This window comes from Colobus angolensis, unplaced genomic scaffold (genome assembly GCF_000951035.1).
Source record: "Colobus angolensis palliatus isolate OR3802 unplaced genomic scaffold, Cang.pa_1.0 Scaffold394, whole genome shotgun sequence".
Classification (NCBI taxonomy): Eukaryota; Metazoa; Chordata; class Mammalia; order Primates; family Cercopithecidae; genus Colobus; species Colobus angolensis.
In genome coordinates this window covers 1,521,384-1,533,551 of record NW_012117310.1, presented here as the reverse complement: position 1 = coordinate 1,533,551, position 12,168 = coordinate 1,521,384, and the positions used below count along the sequence as shown (strand labels likewise).

The 12,168-nt window shown below is 39.3% G+C and overlaps 1 long non-coding RNA gene across 2 annotated transcripts; it reads right to left on the bottom strand.

Annotated features, from left to right (window-relative positions):
• Positions 1-6,473: 6,473 nt before the first annotated feature.
• On the bottom strand, positions 6,474-11,668 carry LOC105521047. Of its 2 annotated transcripts, XR_001003209.1 has the most exons (5): positions 11,604-11,668; positions 11,249-11,418; positions 11,011-11,105; positions 8,364-8,415; positions 6,474-6,494 (listed from the first exon to the last, which is right to left on the bottom strand). It is a non-coding gene; the product is annotated as an uncharacterized LOC105521047 (long non-coding RNA). The 2 variants fall into 2 exon arrangements; XR_001003208.1 differs by lacking the exon at positions 6,474-6,494 and having other exon boundaries at positions 8,140-8,415.
• Positions 11,669-12,168: the final 500 nt, after the last annotated feature.

The following is a 12,168-nucleotide window of genomic DNA, read 5'->3' as shown; positions in this document are numbered from 1 at the left end:
CATTATCCAAGCATGATGATGTGCACCTGTAGTCCCAGCTATTCAAGAGGCTAAGACAGGAGGACTGCTTGAGTCCAGGAGTTTGACGCTGCAGTGAGATATGATCACTACAGAATAAGATTCTGTCTCTAAATAGATAGATAGATAGAGAGAGAGAGAGAGAGAGAGAGATAAAGGGTTTAGGAGCCAGGAGTTCAAAGCAAAGAGAGAAAGTTGTGATTTCTGGTGTTGTAAGAGACTGTGATTTGTTAATTGTAACTTGCTGCGGAGTAAAGACAAGCTTCTCACCTGAAGAGATGGTCTTGGGAAAGAGAAAATAACACCTCTAGTTCTGTTAACTGATGCCCATCCTCACATCCTTATGCTTGAAACACACAGAAAACTGGGCCTTTTTTTTTTTTCTGATTTACCATATTATTAAAGACAAGAATCCTGGCTTGTATCTTTGGTATCTCAAACTGTATCAGTTTGATCCATGGAGAAATTAGTATAATGGTTCTCAGACTTCAGTGAACCTATGAATCACCTAGGAGTATATTAAATTCCCAGAAACCACCTTCAGAGGTTCCGATTCAGTGAATTTAATTTTGTCATTTTCAGCAGGAAAAGCACTTCAGGTCATTCTGCTAGAGATGCTTGGAAACAAAACCTTGAAAACCATGAATCTAGTGGACCCATTTAAGGAGGTATTGGCCAAATGCCGTTAATTCTTTGTGGAGTTCTTGGTCATTGTGATCACAGCGATCGTAACTCTTAAAGAAATACATTCTGTAGTATATTTTAGTATCAGCATACTTTTCAGGCAGTGGGAAGTTTTCTCATCCAATTGACATAAAGAGTAGATTCTACTGAATTTCCTTTTTCTCTGTTCATTAGATGAAAGACAGACATAAGCAGTGCAGAGAATTAATTGTGGATGTTTGTAATGATTCAGATAATACTTAGACATCTTGATTTGAACTTTGGTTTCTCATTTAGGCCCGCTGTCAACTCTAAAGCCATTATACCACTCCATAGCTTGGACTGCCAAGCAACTAACCATGAAGTATGAAGAGAATCTCAAAGCAGGGTTTCTTGAAAAATGAAATGTGAACAAAAGCTTATCTATTACATTTAGTCCCTTTTTATTGACAGAGAAGTTTCCATCTGAATATCTGAAAGAAACATTCATTAATAGATCTTTTGAAGTACTATGTATTTATTGCTTTTACTTCTGGAGAGTTTTTAATTAAACAAAATTCCCTTCCTCCATTTCTCTCCTTCAAGGGCTTTTTTTTTTTTTTTTTTAACCTACAGTGGGGGCATGAAATTTAGCACTTGGTAGAGTATTTCTTTGCTCTCTAGATATCAAATAAGAAAAAGCATTGAAAGTGAGAAGGAAGGGGAGAAGGGTGTGGTCCCTGGCTAGGACTCCACCCCGGGCCTGTGCCCACTGATCTAGGTGAGGACAGGCATTTTTATTTTCCTGCCCAAATGTTGCATGTCCCAAGACCACCCTGGCCTGCCATGCCCCCATCCTGTGCCTATAAAAATCCTGAGACCCTAGCAGGCAGACACACTTTGAGAGGAGCATAACAGGGGAGGAACACATGGTGGCTAGATGTAGAGAAGAATACACCGACAGGCACCAGCAGGTCCTCAGGCCATTGACCTGGCAGAAGGAAGCAGAGTTTGGCCGGAACAGTTGGAGGAGAACCCAGGCTGCTCAGTGTCCTGACTCCAGAGGAAAACTTTCCTGCTCCATCCCCCTTCTGACTTCCCCCATCTGCTCAGAGATACCTCCACTCAATAAAACCTTGTACTCATTCTCCAAGCCGAGGTGTGATCTGATTCTTCTGGTACACCAAGGCAAGAGCCCGGGATATAGAAAGCCCTCTGTCTTTGTGACAAGGTAGAGGGTCTAATTGAGCTGGTTAACAAAAAGCCACCTATAGATGGCAAAACTAAAAGAGCACACAGTAGCACATACTCAGTGAGACTTCAGGAGCTGTAAACATCCACCCCTAGATGCTGCCCTGGGGTTAAAACCCCACAAGCTGGCATCTGTATGCCCCCCTAGACGTTTGAGCAGGGGGGAACTGAAGAAGGGAGCCACTCCTCCTGTCACATGCCCTGTGAGGGGGACAAGGGAACCTTTCCCATTTCAAAAGCACTTCAAAAAGCTAAAGCAGTATGCGCCTATAAAATGACCATGATCACATAGGGATGGCTAAATGATTTTCCCATTGCTACAATATGGGTTACTGAGAAATAAGTGTCTGTCTTCTACTCTTGGTCCCAGCATATGCAAATAGAAGGAGCTTATTGACTTGGCAATATTTGATAACCATATGTAAATTTATTTATTTTTTGGTCCTGTCTCATGAATCTTATGAAATCAATTCCTACTACTATCATCTATTGTTCAAATACATCTGATCATGACTATGAAATAACTGGATGCTCTAAGATCAGGAACCTGTGATACCTGGCCTCTCCCTTTCTTCTTTTTCACCTTATAGAAATTGTATTTGACCCTGAGTCTCCTTTTCTGATAAGCCTGAGTATGACTCCAAAATCCTTCTTAACACATACGCCCGGATTCTCTGCCAGTCAGCCAGGATTTCCTACCAATCAGTCAGGACTCAGAGTGACATCTTTACCATCCTTCTCCTAGACAACAATTTTAGGTTATAGGTTCATCTGGACTTCTGGGAAAGAAACTAGTTATGGCATCATAAAACCTGGGCATCTAGTCCTGACACTGCCATAAACAAGCTGTATTACCCCAGGCAAGTAAGTTAATACATTGGAACCTCCATTTTCTCATCCACCATGTAAGATATTTGAACCACGTGCTCTCTGAGGCACCTCCTGCCAGTTGTGAGAATTTGTGATTTGGTAAATGGAAGCCAGACAATCACAACCTGGTTGGGTTCTTAGTAGTCATAAGAATCCAATAAAATATACTTCTTTTCCATTTGTCTACCAGAAAAAGATGATTTATGTCTAACATAACTACTAGATGTTTGTCATGAGCTTGTGTTTGCAAATTCTTGATGATTCTTTAATTTTTATAGTCCTCTGTGAGGAGAGCAGTCACACTGCTTATAATGGAGGTAACTAAGCCTTGGTTGCATAGAGTATTTAGGAACGGTCTATGGTATAACTCAGTTTTACGATAACCATTTCTGGGTCCCTCTGGAATGGCACTTTGAGGTGATAAATGTATCTATTCCTTAATTCTACTATGACAGCCATGCTCTAGCTCTCAAGCAAAAACTTGATGCCATATCCCACTTCGAGAGGCTTTGGACAGTGATGTTATGTGTCTGAATCAGCAGGCTCCTACTATAGTAACAGGCCAATCAACCCAGGATGCTGTGGTTATCAAAACCCCAGAAAGTTAGTTGTTCCGCTGTGCCTTGCTCTAGCTTTGAGCTCCAGGAAGAGCTCCACAGTCCCATTAGGATCAGAGCCCAAAAGCCACCTGTGCCTCCTGGCGATTTCATCATCAGCCCAAACAGATCTGCTGGTTACTATTAGCAGTATGCAATAGGGGGTGGGAGCATATGCAATAGGGGATGGGAAAACACTGTGTTAACTGCAAATCAAAAGAATGGTGTTCTCTGTGAGACGAGGAACATCCGGTAAACATGGCTGAAAATGACTTATGTCATGAAGACACATCCTGAGCAGTCAAATAGAAAGAAATGCAAATATTCCAAGATGTTTTGTAACTTCTTGACAAAAGTGCAAGTGGAAACACAAACTGTTTGTTTTAAATTTATGATCAGTGTTCCCACCAACACTTAGGAAGATGGACTCATCTGAAGAAGCATCAGTGAGTGCACATATTTTCTTTCTGCCACTGTTTAACTCCCCCTCCCATCATCATCTCCATCTCCTCCTCCTCCTCCTGATGGACTCATCTGAAGAAGCATCGTTGAGTGCACGTTTTCTTTCTGCTGCTGTTTACCTTCCACTCCCATCTCCTCCTCCTCCTCCTCCTCCTCCTCTCTCTCCCTCTCTCTCTCTCTCTCTCACACACACACACACACACACACACACGCACACCCCTCTATAACAACTTAAAGATTTTAAGTACAGGATGTTATCTCTGAGGACTTGAGCTTGGGTCCAGTTGTTTTCTATAGTTTTCCAAAATGTTTCTTTTCATGGTGTTTTTCCAATCTTAGAACGAAAAGAAAATCTATGACTCACTGTGAGGTCAACAAACACTCAACATGACAGAGCTCTTTTTCTCTCTGTGCAGATTTCACTTTTGTGCTTGCAACCTTGTTGTTTGTGGATAGAAATCCTATTTATTTTGTATTTTACTGGAGATTTATTTATCCACATACTAAGTAGGTGTCAACAGTATACAAATCTTATCAGAGGCCTCACAGTATACCTGGAAATTGTGTGGCATCTGAGAATTCACATAGTGTCCTCTGAAGTGTGACAAAAGTACTAGAGTATTAGTTCTGCAGAAATCTAACACTGTTTTTTAAAAAAAGAGGGAAATATGAGGACAGGCAGAAACATTTTTTCTGTAAAATAGTTTTTAAGGTCCCAATTTCTTTCTAGTCTATATGACATTTAAAATTTAAACTACCTGAACTTTCCAAAAATAAATTCACATAAAGTATAATTTCATGGATTAAGGAGTTAAGTGCCCAATAGAAGCTGCCCCTATGATTTCCTTTGTTAATGAACATGGGTTGTCATGATGACAGGAGGTTATTATAATCATGAAAAAACAGTAGATCTGTAAGATATCTGTGAAGGTTTTCTTTGGTTTAAGTTGAAATCAAAGTTTTCTGTGAAGTTCACAAAGTGGACATCAGGAAAAATCACTAGTACCTAGATGCCCTTGATCAATATTTATTCTTGAATAGAAGTTAAACATTTTAAAATGGAAAGCAATATATCTTCTATGTTATTCTTAAACCCAAAGGGGACACAGCTAGGAGAGGTGTTCAAATCACCATTCAAAATCAGAAAGGGTCTGAAGACCTACTGTGCCAGGCTAATCTTTTTATTGCTGGGAATTAAGGAGAAACTGGGGAAGTCTGGGTTTGACACCTGGTAGTATGTGTTATTCAGTGCTCTGAGCAGTAGCTATGTACAAACCATTATAGAAAAATGCTAGTATTTCAATAATGAGTAAGGTCATGTTTACTGGGCACAATATGGGAGAGAAGTGGTCCTAGCACCAATAACAACATTCTTCATTCATCCCTCTTGGGACTAAAGCAAAATGTAGAGATTGTGCAGGGCTGAAGCCCCTCATTCCCAGTCCTCGGCATCTTGTTTTCTCCTTGAAAATCCTGAGAGTAGAGGGCCTGGAAGATGTTCCTGGCTCCGTAGGTTTATGAGAGGGTGCTGACCTTGGAGCCGCTTTCTACAAGTTGTACTGGTGCTCTGCCGGCTGCAGATCAGGGGAACACTGAGTTATGGCAGCCAATTCTGACGATGATAAATGATCATAGCACTTGACTTTCAAGAAGATATCAAAGCAACCACACAGAAATGCATGTGTCTGAGCAGTTAGACTAATTCAGTTACAACTGCTGCTACATTTAGTTTGCAAAAGGAGCTAAGAAAAGTTATAGGCAAGTTAGAACTTGAATGGAAATGTTGATCTGGTTTCCTATTCATAGGAAGAGCATCATGCAACTGAAGGACATTTCTCCATTATAACTAAGCCAGGTGGATAATAACGTCTATTTTTCAGTTTACAGACACATGTTGTTTTCACAATGCAACAAGTTAGATATTATTTAACAGTTAACCAAGTAGAACATGGATGCAGATAAGCCTGGTTGTCATCTAGTTATTCAGGGCTTCTATTCATTCTAAGATGATTTTTGCTATATACACTACGAGAATTCATTTTTCGGAAATCGTACTCAACATTTCTTCTCTTCAGATTTGATGGTTTGTGGTGTTACAAAATAAAAAAAAAAGTGTACCTTACCATCTGTAATTTAAAAAATTCATATGGAAGATTATTAAGTATAAACTACTTATAATTTGAGGGAAAGAGAGTTATCTCTGAGCTGGAGAGAAAAGAATGTCTTTCAAGAAAAAGCTAAGTACCATTTATGTAGAAAAGGAATTTATACAGAAAAGATATCAACAATCATGTTTGGAGGGCATGGTAGATATATCCAAAATAATTTGTTTATTCTCTGTCATCTGAAGAAATATTAACTAAAGTCCTTGGCTATTTTTTGATTATACTGAATGAAAGAGCAGTCCCATTTGACCAGGACTTAAGTATTTCAGACAGCATTATCTAAGTTTTTAAAGCATGAGCTGAATAGCAGTGAATGAAGATGAATTTACTAAAAGTTTCTCTCCTAGGCAGGGTAGAACTTGCTTGTTACACAGAAAAATTGTAGCAAATAGTAGCAAATTGAAGAACACAACTCTAGGGATTAAGGCAGTCAACAAAGAGATGGGTCTCTGTTCTCACTGACTTTTATCTGAACTGGACCAGACGATGCCTGTAGGGATGGAACCAAGTCATCCTGCTTAGGAAACCATTCTCAGAGGTGGCTACATCTCTGTTCTCACAGTGGTTTTTAGTCCACCATCCTTGACCACACTAGGTCTTGATGCTGCATGGCTTGTTTGCTGAACAGAGTATTTCATACACAACAATGTGTGGTGCTCTCTGGCCCCACCACAAAGTTGCCTTGTATGTCGAGATGTCAACTGGAATCAGAAAGTCAGAAGAGACATCTTGAACGGGCTCTGTCTAGCACAGGAGTTCTCAGGAGGCATGAAAGGGCACCCTCATGCTTATTTTTCTGCCCCAGGGTTCTAGCTAATATACTCATCCATCATTTTCTTTTTCTGTGCACAGAATGAGGAGATACCTTTTTATTTGGTAAAGTCTATAATACTGAAAAGCTGTCACAGAGCACAGGCCGATCTGACAGTGAATCAATGGTGATTACGAAAGCACCTTAGCCATCTTATTTGACTATATGGTTAGAAATAAGAACATTTGGTTCCTTGACCAGAAATTACCACCAACTCCAAAAATAGACATAACTCCTAACAAGCGAAACAAGTCTCTTGATTCTTCTTCTGATATTTCATTCAGCTTCACAGTGATTTTAATTACTTCAGAGCACTGACCAATTACTTCAGAGCACTGACCAAGACAGCCAAACACTTAGAAGAAAACATAACTAAATGACAGGCTGTGAAAAAAATAATAAGACATTTTTGAGAGATGTGGCAAGAACTGAAATGTAATAAAAGTGTCTGAAGAAGCAGAGCCTAGTAATTATATGCAAAATGAAAGAAACAAAAGCAAAAAGAGATTTTGGGTCATCGTTTCTGATTTAAGAATGATGGATAACCAGTCACCCACCAGTAGTAGGCTGGTTATTCACCCCCAACTCTGCCCTCCACCCCAACACCAATACCCACATCCTAAAACCTGGAGCCTGTGAATATTACTTTATTGACCAAAAAGGACTTTGAAGACGTGGCAAAGAATACTGAAATAGGAAGATTATCCTGCATTATCCTGCTGAGCCCTAAATGCAGTCATACGTGTCTTATGAAACGAATGCAAATGCCAGAGAAGAGGAGAAAGCAATGTGACTATGGAGGAAGAGATGGGAATGGTATGACCACAAGTCAAGGAATGCCAGCAGCCACCAGAATCTGTTGGATACGAGGGACAGATTCTGTCTAAGAGCCTCTAGAGGGTGCTGTCAACACCTTGATTTCAGTTGCCAAATATCGATTTTGAGCTTCTGGCCTCCAGAACTGTGGGAGAATAAATTTCTATTGTTTTAAGATACCAAGTTTGTGATAATTTGGTATAGCAATCTCAGGAAACTAATGGTTTCCTCATACAAACCGTTCTTTTTCCTTTATAGAAACCAAACCATTTCCTTTCATTCCGTTATCTGTTACACCATCAATGAATCAGCCAAAATAGGCAATATGCACTACAGATAACACAGTCAGCAGGCGTTTTTTTTTTTTTTTTTTTCCTGGTTGATGATAATCTTCATAAAAGACCTGCCAGACACCACTCAAGAAATTTCCAAATGGCTTTCAATTTTTTGGTTTCTCTGTTCCTTCTGGTTCTTTTTTTTTTTTTCTTTCTTTCTTTTTTAAAGGTACAGTATTAACTTCATTTAGCAGTTACAGCTGTTGACCTGGAAGTCCTTATCAGCAGCATAGCAGATGAGTGAGAACAAGAGTTATGGGTCCTGAATCCATAGGGAGGCCAAATTAAATACAGCCAGAAAAATGCCTCCATTGTGAGTAAAGATCACATATCTTCTTTCACATGTTGTACTAAGGATCAGGAGAGCTGAAATCTCATGTTGATTTCTAATGATTACCTTTGTCTTCTTGAGCAAATGACTTAGTTTCTCTAGGTCTTAGGGTCTTCATCTGTAAAATGAATCAATAAGATACACTGTGACATTCCTTGAACCTTTAACATTCTATGAATTCATCCAGCCCTGAGTTGAAATTAAAATCTATAACAAGCCCAGCTTTATGGAAAGAATTTGTGGTCACCTCTGTGGGTACCAGATATCTCATCATCCTAATCACAAATACCAGGAATTTCACCCAAAGCAGAGAGAGAGAGAGAGAGAGAGAGAGAGAGAGAGAGAGAGAGAGAGAGAGAGAGAGAGAGAAATATATATATATATTCTGTTCATTTAAAAACTTCTGGGTAAAATGACATAACATATTAGAGTAAATTAACTTATCAATCTTCATTATAGGTGTTTTCATTCTGTCATTGTTGTAGACAGATTACGCTAGAAATATTAGCTTATATGTCTTTCTATCCCACTAAACAACAATCTTTGTGACAGAAGGGACTAGATCTTATATACCACTGAATCCTCATGACCAAGTACTTAAATGCTGGTACAAAGTAAGTGCTTAGTAAATATTTGTTGTACAGATGCATGGCCAGCTGGGTGACTTCTCTCCCATGTTAGGATATCAGAAGAGAAGTGGGCAGTAGAACGGCTGAGAAGGTCCCAGGAAGGGGAGCACAAAAACGAAAAACCAAAAACATCATCTACATCTCTTAGCTGTGATGGACAGTACAGTTCCCAAATCACCTACCCCAGACTTCACTCATAGCTTAAAACCTTTATCATGTTTCCCTGGAGAGAAAATTGGGTGCTCTTAATCAGAGGTTTGGTTTCTTTTTAAAACATTCTTTATCTCTCTGAAGCACCATTAGACTGTTAATTGAAATAAAAGAGACTTAATTTGTAACTGGGACTTGATGAAGTGGTAATTAGAAACAAATGCTATATTGCATTTGAATGCTTTCCTTATTATTCGCATGTCTATTGATTCTTTTTAAACCACTCTGTTCAGTTGAATTTCAGTAGATGAATTTCAGGTATTTTTCCATTGAAAATGACAGTGAAGAAAATTGCCAAGCAATGAGACATTAAGCAAAGAAATGAGTATTTGGCTGGGCTATTTTTCATGATCTTTGCTATTTTTAAAATAATTAATCCAGCTTGTGAGGAAAAAACTATGGTGAGTTATGCCCCCGTCTACCTGCAAAATTAGTCTAAAAACACAATGTTATCAAGAGTGGGCCTGAACTTGATTTGTAACAGGTTACACTTTAACACTTACGGCTTAAAAAAAAAAAAAAAACAGAGAGTTCTTAATTTATAGGATCTTTAGGAAAGGGTGCTAATAGTAAATTAAAAATATTCCGCTCAGTTAGGTGACTCTGTGTTTAAAATCTCTTCTGTTGCTAGGAACCAAGAGATTTACAATGTTTTGTTTCTTTTTAGGCTGACTTGGGGATTACTACTGAGAGATACGGGACCTTTCTCCACATCCTCCTCAGACAAGCCATTCAAATCACTACAGTTTATACTGTAAGGTACTTTCTATTACACTCTGGTACATTGTTATCTATAAAATATATACTCAAATAAATGAGTTACAAATATTTATCTTTATTACATAATTAAACTGGACATACTTTAGCTAATAAATAAGATTTCTTTTCGAAAACTAACTTTCTGTATCTGTTAAATCTAATCCGTGGGAAAGCTGGACCCTTAGCAACTGGTCTGTGGTTGCAAATAAGATCAAATCTAAACTACGCCTTCCTCCTCAGTCCCTGGCCCCCTTTTCCTTGTATTAGATGTCTTCGTTCACTGCCCAGAACTTCTGTTATACCTCTAGTCTCCATGTGCCTCTTCCTGAATCATCTTCATAGTTCTCTGCTCTTCACCCTTCAATTGCTTTCTCTCTCCTTGCCTGTTTCTTAGGAAATGACATCTCTCTCTGGCTTCACCAACCACACACTAGAGTGTGTCTGACTAGTAGCAGACACTAGTCTGCTGCTAGTTAAGATCTGGGTCATTATGAAATGATTATTCCACAAGATCTATATCAATAGTGAAAATAATACACTTTTAAAACCCTTATCATTGGGCTGAGTTTTTGAACATCAGCCAGCTTTAGCAGAATGTGAACATAGCAGCATGCAGAGTTAGATACAGAGTGGCATGCAGTTCCTGAGTTCTCTTATCCAAGTCACCATTTTTGGATGGGGTCTCAAAAGAATTGGGAGATCCTGGACAAAGTTCCCTAGGGAACTGAGATTCTCTGAGGAGAGTTCTCATAATCAGAATCATAGGGGAATTTATGACATTATCATTCACATTTACTCCTTCACTAAACCCCTCCTCACCATCCCCACTGACTTCAAAACAAAACAACCACTAGGCATGATCTCCCAAACAGTGTAACAATGTTGTTTTTCAAGACTTAGTTTCTGTCACGGGATAGAAAGTGTCACTGTGGTGCTGGCAAGGACACACTTTCCCTGGAAGACACTCAGAAGAAATGGAAGAATATAGTGACTTGGCTCTGGGTATTCAGAATTCAGAAGGATTCCTTTTCCTCCAGAGTAAACCAAGAGCAAATCAAATTGCTTGATCTCCCTCCAGCTCTCTCATTTTCTTTTCGCACATTTGAAGTGCATACCTGACCTTTCCTCTGAATTCCACAGCTGTCCCGGAATCACCGGATTACTTCCTTTTGGTTGATCAATGTTATCTTCCTTTATACAAATCAATAGTCTGAAAGTCATAAGCATCGTTTAAAAAATTAAAGAGCAGACATAACTAAATGAGACAGTGGGATTTACACAAATTTAATATCCAGGTCAAACTGAATTCACCCAGCAAAAGGAACAATAATTTATTTTGTTGTACCCAGTTACCTCCAAACAGATTTTGATTATGTTGATTGCTGAGGATGCATGACAAAGAAAAACAGCTGGAACTAGCAGGCATAAATCTTGGGTTCTTGTTCTGGGTTTGCTGCTAACAGGCTTTGTGACCATAAGCAAATCACTTAACCTCTCTGTGCCTTTTCTATCTGTTACCCCATCTGTAAAACATAAATAATAGTGCTTGCCCTAACCTGACTTCTGTGACCACTTTAATACAGCTAATGTTACTAAAATAATTAATCCAGCTTGTGAGGAAAAAAATATGGGTGAGTTACACCCACTCTATCTGCAAAATTAGTCTAAAAGCACAAAATATATAAACTAAATAAAAAATAAGATGTACCACAGTGAGTTATCCTAATCCAACTCTCTTCCTTGTTCTTTTATATCAAGATGAAGTTACAAAGTATTTAGTTAACTAACCTGACACTGTTAAAGTCTTTCTAAAAGGCTGTCGTATTTAGAAGAAGCTGAAATTAAAAAGACAAATGAATGGCTCTTTCTCTCAGGCATCACTTTCCTTGGGAGCAAAATTAACCCAGCATCCTAACCACTGACTGATGTGGCTATGGTATTACATGTTAGTGAGAAGAGTGGGAGGGACACACAGGAAATGGAGAGGATGACTATGATTTGAGCTGTTTGCAGAGTCAGTCTCTCCTTTGGGGTCAATGGTGGGGGCAGCATGTAATAAATCTTCTGAGATGGGTGCCTGAGACCTTGTTACCGGAAGGGACTGTTTGACTAGCCACCATTCTTTTTTTCCGCCCCCGCCTCCACCCCCCCGCGGAGATGGAGTCTTGCTCTGTCATCCAGGCTGGAGTGCAGTGGCGCAGTCCCGGCTCACTGCAACCTCTGCCTCCCAGGTTCAAGCAATTCTCCTGCCTCAGCCTCCCGAGTAGCTGGGA